Source organism: Anomaloglossus baeobatrachus, unplaced genomic scaffold (genome assembly GCF_048569485.1).
Source record: "Anomaloglossus baeobatrachus isolate aAnoBae1 unplaced genomic scaffold, aAnoBae1.hap1 Scaffold_410, whole genome shotgun sequence".
Taxonomy (NCBI): Eukaryota; Metazoa; Chordata; class Amphibia; order Anura; family Aromobatidae; genus Anomaloglossus; species Anomaloglossus baeobatrachus.
In genome coordinates, this window is record NW_027443436.1 from 100,292 (window position 1) to 117,177 (window position 16,886).

Sequence of the window (16,886 nt, forward strand, 5' to 3'; positions counted from 1 at the left end):
GTGCCCGCTGCCGCTCGCTACAAAGCTCCCCTCCCGGCTGAACCAAAGGCCAATTCCTGTCACTACACCAGCCGAGGAATCCACAGCCACCGGGCCCAGGGGGAACTCGGCCGGTGTGTCCAAAGCAGCCAAGCAAAGATATCAGGACGCCAAATCAAGAGTTAAGGGTTTAAACGGAGAGAGGAAAACGAAAAAACAAAGACCAAGGAAGGAACCCCCTCCCCTCCCCTCCTCTCTTTTAAAAAAGGCTCACAACAAATCCCAGATACCAAAAGCCAGCAGCAAAGCGAGCAGCTTCCCTTTGGCAGCTTCTAGATGGGGCCACAAGGGGGCACCAACAGGCTGTGCTTGCTTGAGAGTCCCTCGCAGCAGGCAGCAAAAGGAGACTCGCACACCTGTTGGCTCGTGGAGCCCCCCAAGCAGCAGCGTGTATCTGTCTATCTTTGACCAGAGCTAATCAGGGGAAAGCGCGAACGCAGTCCCCCACTACCACAAATTATGCAGTCGAGTTTCCCGCATTTGGGGAAATCGCAGGGGTCAGCACACCCGGAGTGCAATGGATGAGCCTCACCCTGGGAGAACCACCTTAGTGATCATGGTATCTCCCCTGCCAGGTAAGTATGAGTTGGGAGCGCGCCGGCTCGACGGGCGCCCCTCCGGCGCAGGCCCGCTACATCGCGGAGTCTCGGGCGGTGGGGTGAGGCGGGATCCGGGGCCAAAGCCAGGCGTTCCTTCGAGAGGGTGCCACCGAGGCCAGCAGCCTGGGAGCCGGCTACACCCCTTCCATCCCCCCCATGGCAGGCCAAACTCAAGGCGAAGGCCGTCGTCCAAGATGCACAGCAAGCCAGAGTCATTTGCATAGCGGGGCGGCGGCTTCGGAGCCCAACGTGCGTTCGACGCCTGTAAACAGGCAGACGGCTGCAGCTCCGGCTGCTCGCTCAGGGCGGCAGGAAGAGGCCCGGCGTGGGAGGCTCAACGTCGGCAGCCCCACCAGGCGGCCGCAAAAAAGGGCCCGGCCGTGCACTTCCTGCTGCTGCAGCCGCAAGTGCCATCTTTGGAGCGTGCCCGCTGCCGCTCGCTACAAAGCTCCCCTCCCGGCTGAACCAAAGGCCAATTCCTGTCACTACACCAGCCGAGGAATCCACAGCCACCGGGCCCAGGGGGAACTCGGCCGGTGTGTCCAAAGCAGCCAAGCAAAGATATCAGGACGCCAAATCAAGAGTTAAGGGTTTAAACGGAGAGAGGAAAACGAAAAAACAAAGACCAAGGAAGGAACCCCCTCCCCTCCCCTCCCCTCCCCTCCTCTCTTTTAAAAAAGGCTCACAACAAATCCCAGATACCAAAAGCCAGCAGCAAAGCGAGCAGCTTCCCTTTGGCAGCTTCTAGATGGGGCCACAAGGGGGCACCAACAGGCTGTGCTTGCTTGAGAGTCCCTCGCAGCAGGCAGCAAAAGGAGACTCGCACACCTGTTGGCTCGTGGAGCCCCCCAAGCAGCAGCGTGTATCTGTCTATCTTTGACCAGAGCTAATCAGGGGAAAGCGCGAACGCAGTCCCCCACTACCACAAATTATGCAGTCGAGTTTCCCGCATTTGGGGAAATCGCAGGGGTCAGCACACCCGGAGTGCAATGGATGAGCCTCACCCTGGGAGAACCACCTTAGTGATCATGGTATCTCCCCTGCCAGGTAAGTATGAGTTGGGAGCGCGCCGGCTCGACGGGCGCCCCTCCGGCGCAGGCCCGCTACATCGCGGAGTCTCGGGCGGTGGGGTGAGGCGGGATCCGGGGCCAAAGCCAGGCGTTCCTTCGAGAGGGTGCCACCGAGGCCAGCAGCCTGATAGCCGGCTACACCCCTTCCATCCCCCCCATGGCAGGCCAAACTCAAGGCGAAGGCCGTCGTCCAAGATGCACAGCAAGCCAGAGTCATTTGCATAGCGGGGCGGCGGCTTCGGAGCCCAACGTGCGTTCGACGCCTGTAAACAGGCAGACGGCTGCAGCTCCGGCTGCTCGCTCAGGGCGGCAGGAAGAGGCCCGGCGTGGGAGGCTCAACGTCGGCAGCCCCACCAGGCGGCCGCAAAAAAGGGCCCGGCCGTGCACTTCCTGCTGCTGCAGCCGCAAGTGCCATCTTTGGAGCGTGCCCGCTGCCGCTCGCTACAAAGCTCCCCTCCCGGCTGAACCAAAGGCCAATTCCTGTCACTACACCAGCCGAGGAATCCACAGCCACCGGGCCCAGGGGGAACTCGGCCGGTGTGTCCAAAGCAGCCAAGCAAAGATATCAGGACGCCAAATCAAGAGTTAAGGGTTTAAACGGAGAGAGGAAAACGAAAAAACAAAGACCAAGGAAGGAACCCCCTCCCCTCCCCTCCTCTCTTTTAAAAAAGGCTCACAACAAATCCCAGATACCAAAAGCCAGCAGCAAAGCGAGCAGCTTCCCTTTGGCAGCTTCTAGATGGGGCCACAAGGGGGCACCAACAGGCTGTGCTTGCTTGAGAGTCCCTCGCAGCAGGCAGCAAAAGGAGACTCGCACACCTGTTGGCTCGTGGAGCCCCCCAAGCAGCAGCGTGTATCTGTCTATCTTTGACCAGAGCTAATCAGGGGAAAGCGCGAACGCAGTCCCCCACTACCACAAATTATGCAGTCGAGTTTCCCGCATTTGGGGAAATCGCAGGGGTCAGCACACCCGGAGTGCAATGGATGAGCCTCACCCTGGGAGAACCACCTTAGTGATCATGGTATCTCCCCTGCCAGGTAAGTATGAGTTGGGAGCGCGCCGGCTCGACGGGCGCCCCTCCGGCGCAGGCCCGCTACATCGCGGAGTCTCGGGCGGTGGGGTGAGGCGGGATCCGGGGCCAAAGCCAGGCGTTCCTTCGAGAGGGTGCCACCGAGGCCAGCAGCCTGATAGCCGGCTACACCCCTTCCATCCCCCCCATGGCAGGCCAAACTCAAGGCGAAGGCCGTCGTCCAAGATGCACAGCAAGCCAGAGTCATTTGCATAGCGGGGCGGCGGCTTCGGAGCCCAACGTGCGTTCGACGCCTGTAAACAGGCAGACGGCTGCAGCTCCGGCTGCTCGCTCAGGGCGGCAGGAAGAGGCCCGGCGTGGGAGGCTCAACGTCGGCAGCCCCACCAGGCGGCCGCAAAAAAGGGCCCGGCCGTGCACTTCCTGCTGCTGCAGCCGCAAGTGCCATCTTTGGAGCGTGCCCGCTGCCGCTCGCTACAAAGCTCCCCTCCCGGCTGAACCAAAGGCCAATTCCTGTCACTACACCAGCCGAGGAATCCACAGCCACCGGGCCCAGGGGGAACTCGGCCGGTGTGTCCAAAGCAGCCAAGCAAAGATATCAGGACGCCAAATCAAGAGTTAAGGGTTTAAACGGAGAGAGGAAAACGAAAAAACAAAGACCAAGGAAGGAACCCCCTCCCCTCCCCTCCCCTCCTCTCTTTTAAAAAAGGCTCACAACAAATCCCAGATACCAAAAGCCAGCAGCAAAGCGAGCAGCTTCCCTTTGGCAGCTTCTAGATGGGGCCACAAGGGGGCACCAACAGGCTGTGCTTGCTTGAGAGTCCCTCGCAGCAGGCAGCAAAAGGAGACTCGCACACCTGTTGGCTCGTGGAGCCCCCCAAGCAGCAGCGTGTATCTGTCTATCTTTGACCAGAGCTAATCAGGGGAAAGCGCGAACGCAGTCCCCCACTACCACAAATTATGCAGTCGAGTTTCCCGCATTTGGGGAAATCGCAGGGGTCAGCACACCCGGAGTGCAATGGATGAGCCTCACCCTGGGAGAACCACCTTAGTGATCATGGTATCTCCCCTGCCAGGTAAGTATGAGTTGGGAGCGCGCCGGCTCGACGGGCGCCCCTCCGGCGCAGGCCCGCTACATCGCGGAGTCTCGGGCGGTGGGGTGAGGCGGGATCCGGGGCCAAAGCCAGGCGTTCCTTCGAGAGGGTGCCACCGAGGCCAGCAGCCTGATAGCCGGCTACACCCCTTCCATCCCCCCCATGGCAGGCCAAACTCAAGGCGAAGGCCGTCGTCCAAGATGCACAGCAAGCCAGAGTCATTTGCATAGCGGGGCGGCGGCTTCGGAGCCCAACGTGCGTTCGACGCCTGTAAACAGGCAGACGGCTGCAGCTCCGGCTGCTCGCTCAGGGCGGCAGGAAGAGGCCCGGCGTGGGAGGCTCAACGTCGGCAGCCCCACCAGGCGGCCGCAAAAAAGGGCCCGGCCGTGCACTTCCTGCTGCTGCAGCCGCAAGTGCCATCTTTGGAGCGTGCCCGCTGCCGCTCGCTACAAAGCTCCCCTCCCGGCTGAACCAAAGGCCAATTCCTGTCACTACACCAGCCGAGGAATCCACAGCCACCGGGCCCAGGGGGAACTCGGCCGGTGTGTCCAAAGCAGCCAAGCAAAGATATCAGGACGCCAAATCAAGAGTTAAGGGTTTAAACGGAGAGAGGAAAACGAAAAAACAAAGACCAAGGAAGGAACCCCCTCCCCTCCCCTCCCCTCCCCTCCTCTCTTTTAAAAAAGGCTCACAACAAATCCCAGATACCAAAAGCCAGCAGCAAAGCGAGCAGCTTCCCTTTGGCAGCTTCTAGATGGGGCCACAAGGGGGCACCAACAGGCTGTGCTTGCTTGAGAGTCCCTCGCAGCAGGCAGCAAAAGGAGACTCGCACACCTGTTGGCTCGTGGAGCCCCCCAAGCAGCAGCGTGTATCTGTCTATCTTTGACCAGAGCTAATCAGGGGAAAGCGCGAACGCAGTCCCCCACTACCACAAATTATGCAGTCGAGTTTCCCGCATTTGGGGAAATCGCAGGGGTCAGCACACCCGGAGTGCAATGGATGAGCCTCACCCTGGGAGAACCACCTTAGTGATCATGGTATCTCCCCTGCCAGGTAAGTATGAGTTGGGAGCGCGCCGGCTCGACGGGCGCCCCTCCGGCGCAGGCCCGCTACATCGCGGAGTCTCGGGCGGTGGGGTGAGGCGGGATCCGGGGCCAAAGCCAGGCGTTCCTTCGAGAGGGTGCCACCGAGGCCAGCAGCCTGATAGCCGGCTACACCCCTTCCATCCCCCCCATGGCAGGCCAAACTCAAGGCGAAGGCCGTCGTCCAAGATGCACAGCAAGCCAGAGTCATTTGCATAGCGGGGCGGCGGCTTCGGAGCCCAACGTGCGTTCGACGCCTGTAAACAGGCAGACGGCTGCAGCTCCGGCTGCTCGCTCAGGGCGGCAGGAAGAGGCCCGGCGTGGGAGGCTCAACGTCGGCAGCCCCACCAGGCGGCCGCAAAAAAGGGCCCGGCCGTGCACTTCCTGCTGCTGCAGCCGCAAGTGCCATCTTTGGAGCGTGCCCGCTGCCGCTCGCTACAAAGCTCCCCTCCCGGCTGAACCAAAGGCCAATTCCTGTCACTACACCAGCCGAGGAATCCACAGCCACCGGGCCCAGGGGGAACTCGGCCGGTGTGTCCAAAGCAGCCAAGCAAAGATATCAGGACGCCAAATCAAGAGTTAAGGGTTTAAACGGAGAGAGGAAAACGAAAAAACAAAGACCAAGGAAGGAACCCCCTCCCCTCCCCTCCTCTCTTTTAAAAAAGGCTCACAACAAATCCCAGATACCGAAAGCCAGCAGCAAAGCGAGCAGCTTCCCTTTGGCAGCTTCTAGATGGGGCCACAAGGGGGCACCAACAGGCTGTGCTTGCTTGAGAGTCCCTCGCAGCAGGCAGCAAAAGGAGACTCGCACACCTGTTGGCTCGTGGAGCCCCCCAAGCAGCAGCGTGTATCTGTCTATCTTTGACCAGAGCTAATCAGGGGAAAGCGCGAACGCAGTCCCCCACTACCACAAATTATGCAGTCGAGTTTCCCGCATTTGGGGAAATCGCAGGGGTCAGCACACCCGGAGTGCAATGGATGAGCCTCACCCTGGGAGAACCACCTTAGTGATCATGGTATCTCCCCTGCCAGGTAAGTATGAGTTGGGAGCGCGCCGGCTCGACGGGCGCCCCTCCGGCGCAGGCCCGCTACATCGCGGAGTCTCGGGCGGTGGGGTGAGGCGGGATCCGGGGCCAAAGCCAGGCGTTCCTTCGAGAGGGTGCCACCGAGGCCAGCAGCCTGGGAGCCGGCTACACCCCTTCCATCCCCCCCATGGCAGGCCAAACTCAAGGCGAAGGCCGTCGTCCAAGATGCACAGCAAGCCAGAGTCATTTGCATAGCGGGGCGGCGGCTTCGGAGCCCAACGTGCGTTCGACGCCTGTAAACAGGCAGACGGCTGCAGCTCCGGCTGCTCGCTCAGGGCGGCAGGAAGAGGCCCGGCGTGGGAGGCTCAACGTCGGCAGCCCCACCAGGCGGCCGCAAAAAAGGGCCCGGCCGTGCACTTCCTGCTGCTGCAGCCGCAAGTGCCATCTTTGGAGCGTGCCCGCTGCCGCTCGCTACAAAGCTCCCCTCCCGGCTGAACCAAAGGCCAATTCCTGTCACTACACCAGCCGAGGAATCCACAGCCACCGGGCCCAGGGGGAACTCGGCCGGTGTGTCCAAAGCAGCCAAGCAAAGATATCAGGACGCCAAATCAAGAGTTAAGGGTTTAAACGGAGAGAGGAAAACGAAAAAACAAAGACCAAGGAAGGAACCCCCTCCCCTCCCCTCCCCTCCTCTCTTTTAAAAAAGGCTCACAACAAATCCCAGATACCAAAAGCCAGCAGCAAAGCGAGCAGCTTCCCTTTGGCAGCTTCTAGATGGGGCCACAAGGGGGCACCAACAGGCTGTGCTTGCTTGAGAGTCCCTCGCAGCAGGCAGCAAAAGGAGACTCGCACACCTGTTGGCTCGTGGAGCCCCCCAAGCAGCAGCGTGTATCTGTCTATCTTTGACCAGAGCTAATCAGGGGAAAGCGCGAACGCAGTCCCCCACTACCACAAATTATGCAGTCGAGTTTCCCACATTTGGGGAAATCGCAGGGGTCAGCACACCCGGAGTGCAATGGATGAGCCTCACCCTGGGAGAACCACCTTAGTGATCATGGTATCTCCCCTGCCAGGTAAGTATGAGTTGGGAGCGCGCCGGCTCGACGGGCGCCCCTCCGGCGCAGGCCCGCTACATCGCGGAGTCTCGGGCGGTGGGGTGAGGCGGGATCCGGGGCCAAAGCCAGGCGTTCCTTCGAGAGGGTGCCACCGAGGCCAGCAGCCTGGGAGCCGGCTACACCCCTTCCATCCCCCCCATGGCAGGCCAAACTCAAGGCGAAGGCCGTCGTCCAAGATGCACAGCAAGCCAGAGTCATTTGCATAGCGGGACGGCGGCTTCGGAGCCCAACGTGCGTTCGACGCCTGTAAACAGGCAGACGGCTGCAGCTCCGGCTGCTCGCTCAGGGCGGCAGGAAGAGGCCCGGCGTGGGAGGCTCAACGTCGGCAGCCCCACCAGGCGGCCGCAAAAAAGGGCCCGGCCGTGCACTTCCTGCTGCTGCAGCCGCAAGTGCCATCTTTGGAGCGTGCCCGCTGCCGCTCGCTACAAAGCTCCCCTCCCGGCTGAACCAAAGGCCAATTCCTGTCACTACACCAGCCGAGGAATCCACAGCCACCGGGCCCAGGAGGAACTCGGCCGGTGTGTCCAAAGCAGCCAAGCAAAGATATCAGGACGCCAAATCAAGAGTTAAGGGTTTAAACGGAGAGAGGAAAACGAAAAAACAAAGACCAAGGAAGGAACCCCCTCCCCTCCCCTCCCCTCCTCTCTTTTAAAAAAGGCTCACAACAAATCCCAGATACCAAAAGCCAGCAGCAAAGCGAGCAGCTTCCCTTTGGCAGCTTCTAGATGGGGCCACAAGGGGGCACCAACAGGCTGTGCTTGCTTGAGAGTCCCTCGCAGCAGGCAGCAAAAGGAGACTCGCACACCTGTTGGCTCGTGGAGCCCCCCAAGCAGCAGCGTGTATCTGTCTATCTTTGACCAGAGCTAATCAGGGGAAAGCGCGAACGCAGTCCCCCACTACCACAAATTATGCAGTCGAGTTTCCCGCATTTGGGGAAATTGCAGGGGTCAGCACACCCAGAGTGCAATGGAAGAGCCTCACCCTGGGAGAACCACCTTAGTGATCATGGTATCTCCCCTGCCAGGTAAGTATGAGTTGGGAGCGCGCCGGCTCGACGGGCGCCCCTCCGGCGCAGGCCCGCTACATCGCGGAGTCTCGGGCGGTGGGGTGAGGCGGGATCCGGGGCCAAAGCCAGGCGTTCCTTCGAGAGGGTGCCACCGAGGCCAGCAGCCTGGGAGCCGGCTACACCCCTTCCATCCCCCCCATGGCAGGCCAAACTCAAGGCGAAGGCCGTCGTCCAAGATGCACAGCAAGCCAGAGTCATTTGCATAGCGGGGCGGCGGCTTCGGAGCCCAACGTGCGTTCGACGCCTGTAAACAGGCAGACGGCTGCAGCTCCGGCTGCTCGCTCAGGGCGGCAGGAAGAGGCCCGGCGTGGGAGGCTCAACGTCGGCAGCCCCACCAGGCGGCCGCAAAAAAGGGCCCGGCCGTGCACTTCCTGCTGCTGCAGCCGCAAGTGCCATCTTTGGAGCGTGCCCGCTGCCGCTCGCTACAAAGCTCCCCTCCCGGCTGAACCAAAGGCCAATTCCTGTCACTACACCAGCCGAGGAATCCACAGCCACCGGGCCCAGGGGGAACTCGGCCGGTGTGTCCAAAGCAGCCAAGCAAAGATATCAGGACGCCAAATCAAGAGTTAAGGGTTTAAACGGAGAGAGGAAAACGAAAAAACAAAGACCAAGGAAGGAACCCCCTCCCCTCCCCTCCCCTCCTCTCTTTTAAAAAAGGCTCACAACAAATCCCAGATACCAAAAGCCAGCAGCAAAGCGAGCAGCTTCCCTTTGGCAGCTTCTAGATGGGGCCACAAGGGGGCACCAACAGGCTGTGCTTGCTTGAGAGTCCCTCGCAGCAGGCAGCAAAAGGAGACTCGCACACCTGTTGGCTCGTGGAGCCCCCCAAGCAGCAGCGTGTATCTGTCTATCTTTGACCAGAGCTAATCAGGGGAAAGCGCGAACGCAGTCCCCCACTACCACAAATTATGCAGTCGAGTTTCCCACATTTGGGGAAATCGCAGGGGTCAGCACACCCGGAGTGCAATGGATGAGCCTCACCCTGGGAGAACCACCTTAGTGATCATGGTATCTCCCCTGCCAGGTAAGTATGAGTTGGGAGCGCGCCGGCTCGACGGGCGCCCCTCCGGCGCAGGCCCGCTACATCGCGGAGTCTCGGGCGGTGGGGTGAGGCGGGATCCGGGGCCAAAGCCAGGCGTTCCTTCGAGAGGGTGCCACCGAGGCCAGCAGCCTGGGAGCCGGCTACACCCCTTCCATCCCCCCCATGGCAGGCCAAACTCAAGGCGAAGGCCGTCGTCCAAGATGCACAGCAAGCCAGAGTCATTTGCATAGCGGGACGGCGGCTTCGGAGCCCAACGTGCGTTCGACGCCTGTAAACAGGCAGACGGCTGCAGCTCCGGCTGCTCGCTCAGGGCGGCAGGAAGAGGCCCGGCGTGGGAGGCTCAACGTCGGCAGCCCCACCAGGCGGCCGCAAAAAAGGGCCCGGCCGTGCACTTCCTGCTGCTGCAGCCGCAAGTGCCATCTTTGGAGCGTGCCCGCTGCCGCTCGCTACAAAGCTCCCCTCCCGGCTGAACCAAAGGCCAATTCCTGTCACTACACCAGCCGAGGAATCCACAGCCACCGGGCCCAGGGGGAACTCGGCCGGTGTGTCCAAAGCAGCCAAGCAAAGATATCAGGACGCCAAATCAAGAGTTAAGGGTTTAAACGGAGAGAGGAAAACGAAAAAACAAAGACCAAGGAAGGAACCCCCTCCCCTCCCCTCCCCTCCCCTCCCCTCCTCTCTTTTAAAAAAGGCTCACAACAAATCCCAGATACCAAAAGCCAGCAGCAAAGCGAGCAGCTTCCCTTTGGCAGCTTCTAGATGGGGCCACAAGGGGGCACCAACAGGCTGTGCTTGCTTGAGAGTCCCTCGCAGCAGGCAGCAAAAGGAGACTCGCACACCTGTTGGCTCGTGGAGCCCCCCAAGCAGCAGCGTGTATCTGTCTATCTTTGACCAGAGCTAATCAGGGGAAAGCGCGAACGCAGTCCCCCACTACCACAAATTATGCAGTCGAGTTTCCCGCATTTGGGGAAATCGCAGGGGTCAGCACACCCGGAGTGCAATGGATGAGCCTCACCCTGGGAGAACCACCTTAGTGATCATGGTATCTCCCCTGCCAGGTAAGTATGAGTTGGGAGCGCGCCGGCTCGACGGGCGCCCCTCCGGCGCAGGCCCGCTACATCGCGGAGTCTCGGGCGGTGGGGTGAGGCGGGATCCGGGGCCAAAGCCAGGCGTTCCTTCGAGAGGGTGCCACCGAGGCCAGCAGCCTGGGAGCCGGCTACACCCCTTCCATCCTCCCCATGGCAGGCCAAACTCAAGGCGAAGGCCGTCGTCCAAGATGCACAGCAAGCCAGAGTCATTTGCATAGCGGGGCGGCGGCTTCGGAGCCCAACGTGCGTTCGACGCCTGTAAACAGGCAGACGGCTGCAGCTCCGGCTGCTCGCTCAGGGCGGCAGGAAGAGGCCCGGCGTGGGAGGCTCAACGTCGGCAGCCCCACCAGGCGGCCGCAAAAAAGGGCCCGGCCGTGCACTTCCTGCTGCTGCAGCCGCAAGTGCCATCTTTGGAGCGTGCCCGCTGCCGCTCGCTACAAAGCTCCCCTCCCGGCTGAACCAAAGGCCAATTCCTGTCACTACACCAGCCGAGGAATCCACAGCCACCGGGCCCAGGGGGAACTCGGCCGGTGTGTCCAAAGCAGCCAAGCAAAGATATCAGGACGCCAAATCAAGAGTTAAGGGTTTAAACGGAGAGAGGAAAACGAAAAAACAAAGACCAAGGAAGGAACCCCCTCCCCTCCCCTCCCCTCCTCTCTTTTAAAAAAGGCTCACAACAAATCCCAGATACCAAAAGCCAGCAGCAAAGCGAGCAGCTTCCCTTTGGCAGCTTCTAGATGGGGCCACAAGGGGGCACCAACAGGCTGTGCTTGCTTGAGAGTCCCTCGCAGCAGGCAGCAAAAGGAGACTCGCACACCTGTTGGCTCGTGGAGCCCCCCAAGCAGCAGCGTGTATCTGTCTATCTTTGACCAGAGCTAATCAGGGGAAAGCGCGAACGCAGTCCCCCACTACCACAAATTATGCAGTCGAGTTTCCCGCATTTGGGGAAATCGCAGGGGTCAGCACACCCGGAGTGCAATGGATGAGCCTCACCCTGGGAGAACCACCTTAGTGATCATGGTATCTCCCCTGCCAGGTAAGTATGAGTTGGGAGCGCGCCGGCTCGACGGGCGCCCCTCCGGCGCAGGCCCGCTACATCGCGGAGTCTCGGGCGGTGGGGTGAGGCGGGATCCGGGGCCAAAGCCAGGCGTTCCTTCGAGAGGGTGCCACCGAGGCCAGCAGCCTGGGAGCCGGCTACACCCCTTCCATCCCCCCCATGGCAGGCCAAACTCAAGGCGAAGGCCGTCGTCCAAGATGCACAGCAAGCCAGAGTCATTTGCATAGCGGGGCGGCGGCTTCGGAGCCCAACGTGCGTTCGACGCCTGTAAACAGGCAGACGGCTGCAGCTCCGGCTGCTCGCTCAGGGCGGCAGGAAGAGGCCCGGCGTGGGAGGCTCAACGTCGGCAGCCCCACCAGGCGGCCGCAAAAAAGGGCCCGGCCGTGCACTTCCTGCTGCTGCAGCCGCAAGTGCCATCTTTGGAGCGTGCCCGCTGCCGCTCGCTACAAAGCTCCCCTCCCGGCTGAACCAAAGGCCAATTCCTGTCACTACACCAGCCGAGGAATCCACAGCCACCGGGCCCAGGGGGAACTCGGCCGGTGTGTCCAAAGCAGCCAAGCAAAGATATCAGGACGCCAAATCAAGAGTTAAGGGTTTAAACGGAGAGAGGAAAACGAAAAAACAAAGACCAAGGAAGGAACCCCCTCCCCTCCTCTCTTTTAAAAAAGGCTCACAACAAATCCCAGATACCAAAAGCCAGCAGCAAAGCGAGCAGCTTCCCTTTGGCAGCTTCTAGATGGGGCCACAAGGGGGCACCAACAGGCTGTGCTTGCTTGAGAGTCCCTCGCAGCAGGCAGCAAAAGGAGACTCGCACACCTGTTGGCTCGTGGAGCCCCCCAAGCAGCAGCGTGTATCTGTCTATCTTTGACCAGAGCTAATCAGGGGAAAGCGCGAACGCAGTCCCCCACTACCACAAATTATGCAGTCGAGTTTCCCGCATTTGGGGAAATCGCAGGGGTCAGCACACCCGGAGTGCAATGGATGAGCCTCACCCTGGGAGAACCACCTTAGTGATCATGGTATCTCCCCTGCCAGGTAAGTATGAGTTGGGAGCGCGCCGGCTCGACGGGCGCCCCTCCGGCGCAGGCCCGCTACATCGCGGAGTCTCGGGCGGTGGGGTGAGGCGGGATCCGGGGCCAAAGCCAGGCGTTCCTTCGAGAGGGTGCCACCGAGGCCAGCAGCCTGGGAGCCGGCTACACCCCTTCCATCCCCCCCATGGCAGGCCAAACTCAAGGCGAAGGCCGTCGTCCAAGATGCACAGCAAGCCAGAGTCATTTGCATAGCGGGGCGGCGGCTTCGGAGCCCAACGTGCGTTCGACGCCTGTAAACAGGCAGACGGCTGCAGCTCCGGCTGCTCGCTCAGGGCGGCAGGAAGAGGCCCGGCGTGGGAGGCTCAACGTCGGCAGCCCCACCAGGCGGCCGCAAAAAAGGGCCCGGCCGTGCACTTCCTGCTGCTGCAGCCGCAAGTGCCATCTTTGGAGCGTGCCCGCTGCCGCTCGCTACAAAGCTCCCCTCCCGGCTGAACCAAAGGCCAATTCCTGTCACTACACCAGCCGAGGAATCCACAGCCACCGGGCCCAGGGGGAACTCGGCCGGTGTGTCCAAAGCAGCCAAGCAAAGATATCAGGACGCCAAATCAAGAGTTAAGGGTTTAAACGGAGAGAGGAAAACGAAAAAACAAAGACCAAGGAAGGAACCCCCTCCCCTCCTCTCTTTTAAAAAAGGCTCACAACAAATCCCAGATAGCAAAAGCCAGCAGCAAAGCGAGCAGCTTCCCTTTGGCAGCTTCTAGATGGGGCCACAAGGGGGCACCAACAGGCTGTGCTTGCTTGAGAGTCCCTCGCAGCAGGCAGCAAAAGGAGACTCGCACACCTGTTGGCTCGTGGAGCCCCCCAAGCAGCAGCGTGTATCTGTCTATCTTTGACCAGATCTAATCAGGGGAAAGCGCGAACGCAGTCCCCCACTACCACAAATTATGCAGTCGAGTTTCCCGCATTTGGGGAAATCGCAGGGGTCAGCACACCCGGAGTGCAATGGATGAGCCTCACCCTGGGAGAACCACCTTAGTGATCATGGTATCTCCCCTGCCAGGTAAGTATGAGTTGGGAGCGCGCCGGCTCGACGGGCGCCCCTCCGGCGCAGGCCCGCTACATCGCGGAGTCTCGGGCGGTGGGGTGAGGCGGGATCCGGGGCCAAAGCCAGGCGTTCCTTCGAGAGGGTGCCACCGAGGCCAGCAGCCTGGGAGCCGGCTACACCCCTTCCATCCTCCCCATGGCAGGCCAAACTCAAGGCGAAGGCCGTCGTCCAAGATGCACAGCAAGCCAGAGTCATTTGCATAGCGGGGCGGCGGCTTCGGAGCCCAACGTGCGTTCGACGCCTGTAAACAGGCAGACGGCTGCAGCTCCGGCTGCTCGCTCAGGGCGGCAGGAAGAGGCCCGGCGTGGGAGGCTCAACGTCGGCAGCCCCACCAGGCGGCCGCAAAAAAGGGCCCGGCCGTGCACTTCCTGCTGCTGCAGCCGCAAGTGCCATCTTTGGAGCGTGCCCGCTGCCGCTCGCTACAAAGCTCCCCTCCCGGCTGAACCAAAGGCCAATTCCTGTCACTACACCAGCCGAGGAATCCACAGCCACCGGGCCCAGGGGGAACTCGGCCGGTGTGTCCAAAGCAGCCAAGCAAAGATATCAGGACGCCAAATCAAGAGTTAAGGGTTTAAACGGAGAGAGGAAAACGAAAAAACAAAGACCAAGGAAGGAACCCCCTCCCCTCCCCTCCCCTCCTCTCTTTTAAAAAAGGCTCACAACAAATCCCAGATACCAAAAGCCAGCAGCAAAGCGAGCAGCTTCCCTTTGGCAGCTTCTAGATGGGGCCACAAGGGGGCACCAACAGGCTGTGCTTGCTTGAGAGTCCCTCGCAGCAGGCAGCAAAAGGAGACTCGCACACCTGTTGGCTCGTGGAGCCCCCCAAGCAGCAGCATGTATCTGTCTATCTTTGACCAGAGCTAATCAGGGGAAAGCGCGAACGCAGTCCCCCACTACCACAAATTATGCAGTCGAGTTTCCCGCATTTGGGGAAATCGCAGGGGTCAGCACACCCGGAGTGCAATGGATGAGCCTCACCCTGGGAGAACCACCTTAGTGATCATGGTATCTCCCCTGCCAGGTAAGTATGAGTTGGGAGCGCGCCGGCTCGACGGGCGCCCCTCCGGCGCAGGCCCGCTACATCGCGGAGTCTCGGGCGGTGGGGTGAGGCGGGATCCGGGGCCAAAGCCAGGCGTTCCTTCGAGAGGGTGCCACCGAGGCCAGCAGCCTGGGAGCCGGCTACACCCCTTCCATCCCCCCCATGGCAGGCCAAACTCAAGGCGAAGGCCGTCGTCCAAGATGCACAGCAAGCCAGAGTCATTTGCATAGCGGGGCGGCGGCTTCGGAGCCCAACGTGCGTTCGACGCCTGTAAACAGGCAGACGGCTGCAGCTCCGGCTGCTCGCTCAGGGCGGCAGGAAGAGGCCCGGCGTGGGAGGCTCAACGTCGGCAGCCCCACCAGGCGGCCGCAAAAAAGGGCCCGGCCGTGCACTTCCTGCTGCTGCAGCCGCAAGTGCCATCTTTGGAGCGTGCCCGCTGCCGCTCGCTACAAAGCTCCCCTCCCGGCTGAACCAAAGGCCAATTCCTGTCACTACACCAGCCGAGGAATCCACAGCCACCGGGCCCAGGGGGAACTCGGCCGGTGTGTCCAAAGCAGCCAAGCAAAGATATCAGGACGCCAAATCAAGAGTTAAGGGTTTAAACGGAGAGAGGAAAACGAAAAAACAAAGACCAAGGAAGGAACCCCCTCCCCTCCTCTCTTTTAAAAAAGGCTCACAACAAATCCCAGATACCAAAAGCCAGCAGCAAAGCGAGCAGCTTCCCTTTGGCAGCTTCTAGATGGGGCCACAAGGGGGCACCAACAGGCTGTGCTTGCTTGAGAGTCCCTCGCAGCAGGCAGCAAAAGGAGACTCGCACACCTGTTGGCTCGTGGAGCCCCCCAAGCAGCAGCGTGTATCTGTCTATCTTTGACCAGAGCTAATCAGGGGAAAGCGCGAACGCAGTCCCCCACTACCACAAATTATGCAGTCGAGTTTCCCGCATTTGGGGAAATCGCAGGGGTCAGCACACCCGGAGTGCAATGGATGAGCCTCACCCTGGGAGAACCACCTTAGTGATCATGGTATCTCCCCTGCCAGGTAAGTATGAGTTGGGAGCGCGCCGGCTCGACGGGCGCCCCTCCGGCGCAGGCCCGCTACATCGCGGAGTCTCGGGCGGTGGGGTGAGGCGGGATCCGGGGCCAAAGCCAGGCGTTCCTTCGAGAGGGTGCCACCGAGGCCAGCAGCCTGGGAGCCGGCTACACCCCTTCCATCCCCCCCATGGCAGGCCAAACTCAAGGCGAAGGCCGTCGTCCAAGATGCACAGCAAGCCAGAGTCATTTGCATAGCGGGGCGGCGGCTTCGGAGCCCAACGTGCGTTCGACGCCTGTAAACAGGCAGACGGCTGCAGCTCCGGCTGCTCGCTCAGGGCGGCAGGAAGAGGCCCGGCGTGGGAGGCTCAACGTCGGCAGCCCCACCAGGCGGCCGCAAAAAAGGGCCCGGCCGTGCACTTCCTGCTGCTGCAGCCGCAAGTGCCATCTTTGGAGCGTGCCCGCTGCCGCTCGCTACAAAGCTCCCCTCCCGGCTGAACCAAAGGCCAATTCCTGTCACTACACCAGCCGAGGAATCCACAGCCACCGGGCCCAGGGGGAACTCGGCCGGTGTGTCCAAAGCAGCCAAGCAAAGATATCAGGACGCCAAATCAAGAGTTAAGGGTTTAAACGGAGAGAGGAAAACGAAAAAACAAAGACCAAGGAAGGAACCCCCTCCCCTCCCCTCCCCTCCCCTCCTCTCTTTTAAAAAAGGCTCACAACAAATCCCAGATACCAAAAGCCAGCAGCAAAGCGAGCAGCTTCCCTTTGGCAGCTTCTAGATGGGGCCACAAGGGGGCACCAACAGGCTGTGCTTGCTTGAGAGTCCCTCGCAGCAGGCAGCAAAAGGAGACTCGCACACCTGTTGGCTCGTGGAGCCCCCCAAGCAGCAGCATGTATCTGTCTATCTTTGACCAGAGCTAATCAGGGGAAAGCGCGAACGCAGTCCCCCACTACCACAAATTATGCAGTCGAGTTTCCCGCATTTGGGGAAATCGCAGGGGTCAGCACACCCGGAGTGCAATGGATGAGCCTCACCCTGGGAGAACCACCTTAGTGATCATGGTATCTCCCCTGCCAGGTAAGTATGAGTTGGGAGCGCGCCGGCTCGACGGGCGCCCCTCCGGCGCAGGCCCGCTACATCGCGGAGTCTCGGGCGGTGGGGTGAGGCGGGATCCGGGGCCAAAGCCAGGCGTTCCTTCGAGAGGGTGCCACCGAGGCCAGCAGCCTGGGAGCCGGCTACACCCCTTCCATCCCCCCCATGGCAGGCCAAACTCAAGGCGAAGGCCGTCGTCCAAGATGCACAGCAAGCCAGAGTCATTTGCATAGCGGGGCGGCGGCTTCGGAGCCCAACGTGCGTTCGACGCCTGTAAACAGG

At 61.0% G+C, this 16,886-nt stretch overlaps 16 non-coding genes across 16 annotated transcripts; all 16 read right to left on the bottom strand.

The window, feature by feature from the left end:
* Positions 1–458: 458 nt before the first annotated feature.
* Positions 459–622, bottom strand: LOC142277487 (U1 spliceosomal RNA). Its single transcript, XR_012740639.1, has one exon. It is a non-coding gene; the product is annotated as a U1 spliceosomal RNA (small nuclear RNA).
* A 907-nt stretch (positions 623–1,529) lies between these two features.
* LOC142277499 (U1 spliceosomal RNA) lies at positions 1,530–1,693 on the bottom strand. The gene has a single exon (XR_012740650.1). It is a non-coding gene; the product is annotated as a U1 spliceosomal RNA (small nuclear RNA).
* An 897-nt stretch (positions 1,694–2,590) lies between these two features.
* Positions 2,591–2,754, bottom strand: LOC142277501 (U1 spliceosomal RNA). Its single transcript, XR_012740651.1, has one exon. It is a non-coding gene; the product is annotated as a U1 spliceosomal RNA (small nuclear RNA).
* Positions 2,755–3,656: 902 nt separating this feature from the next.
* On the bottom strand, positions 3,657–3,820 carry LOC142277502 (U1 spliceosomal RNA). The gene has a single exon (XR_012740652.1). It is a non-coding gene; the product is annotated as a U1 spliceosomal RNA (small nuclear RNA).
* A 907-nt stretch (positions 3,821–4,727) lies between these two features.
* On the bottom strand, positions 4,728–4,891 carry LOC142277503 (U1 spliceosomal RNA). The gene has a single exon (XR_012740653.1). It is a non-coding gene; the product is annotated as a U1 spliceosomal RNA (small nuclear RNA).
* Positions 4,892–5,788: 897 nt separating this feature from the next.
* Positions 5,789–5,952, bottom strand: LOC142277504 (U1 spliceosomal RNA). The gene has a single exon (XR_012740654.1). It is a non-coding gene; the product is annotated as a U1 spliceosomal RNA (small nuclear RNA).
* Positions 5,953–6,854: 902 nt separating this feature from the next.
* Positions 6,855–7,018, bottom strand: LOC142277507 (U1 spliceosomal RNA). Its single transcript, XR_012740657.1, has one exon. It is a non-coding gene; the product is annotated as a U1 spliceosomal RNA (small nuclear RNA).
* Positions 7,019–7,920: 902 nt separating this feature from the next.
* LOC142277496 (U1 spliceosomal RNA) lies at positions 7,921–8,084 on the bottom strand. The gene has a single exon (XR_012740647.1). It is a non-coding gene; the product is annotated as a U1 spliceosomal RNA (small nuclear RNA).
* Positions 8,085–8,986: 902 nt separating this feature from the next.
* On the bottom strand, positions 8,987–9,150 carry LOC142277519 (U1 spliceosomal RNA). Its single transcript, XR_012740668.1, has one exon. It is a non-coding gene; the product is annotated as a U1 spliceosomal RNA (small nuclear RNA).
* A 912-nt stretch (positions 9,151–10,062) lies between these two features.
* On the bottom strand, positions 10,063–10,226 carry LOC142277505 (U1 spliceosomal RNA). The gene has a single exon (XR_012740655.1). It is a non-coding gene; the product is annotated as a U1 spliceosomal RNA (small nuclear RNA).
* Positions 10,227–11,128: 902 nt separating this feature from the next.
* LOC142277506 (U1 spliceosomal RNA) lies at positions 11,129–11,292 on the bottom strand. The gene has a single exon (XR_012740656.1). It is a non-coding gene; the product is annotated as a U1 spliceosomal RNA (small nuclear RNA).
* An 892-nt stretch (positions 11,293–12,184) lies between these two features.
* On the bottom strand, positions 12,185–12,348 carry LOC142277508 (U1 spliceosomal RNA). Its single transcript, XR_012740658.1, has one exon. It is a non-coding gene; the product is annotated as a U1 spliceosomal RNA (small nuclear RNA).
* Positions 12,349–13,240: 892 nt separating this feature from the next.
* Positions 13,241–13,404, bottom strand: LOC142277509 (U1 spliceosomal RNA). Its single transcript, XR_012740659.1, has one exon. It is a non-coding gene; the product is annotated as a U1 spliceosomal RNA (small nuclear RNA).
* Positions 13,405–14,306: 902 nt separating this feature from the next.
* LOC142277510 (U1 spliceosomal RNA) lies at positions 14,307–14,470 on the bottom strand. The gene has a single exon (XR_012740660.1). It is a non-coding gene; the product is annotated as a U1 spliceosomal RNA (small nuclear RNA).
* Positions 14,471–15,362: 892 nt separating this feature from the next.
* Positions 15,363–15,526, bottom strand: LOC142277512 (U1 spliceosomal RNA). The gene has a single exon (XR_012740661.1). It is a non-coding gene; the product is annotated as a U1 spliceosomal RNA (small nuclear RNA).
* A 907-nt stretch (positions 15,527–16,433) lies between these two features.
* On the bottom strand, positions 16,434–16,597 carry LOC142277513 (U1 spliceosomal RNA). Its single transcript, XR_012740662.1, has one exon. It is a non-coding gene; the product is annotated as a U1 spliceosomal RNA (small nuclear RNA).
* Positions 16,598–16,886: the final 289 nt, after the last annotated feature.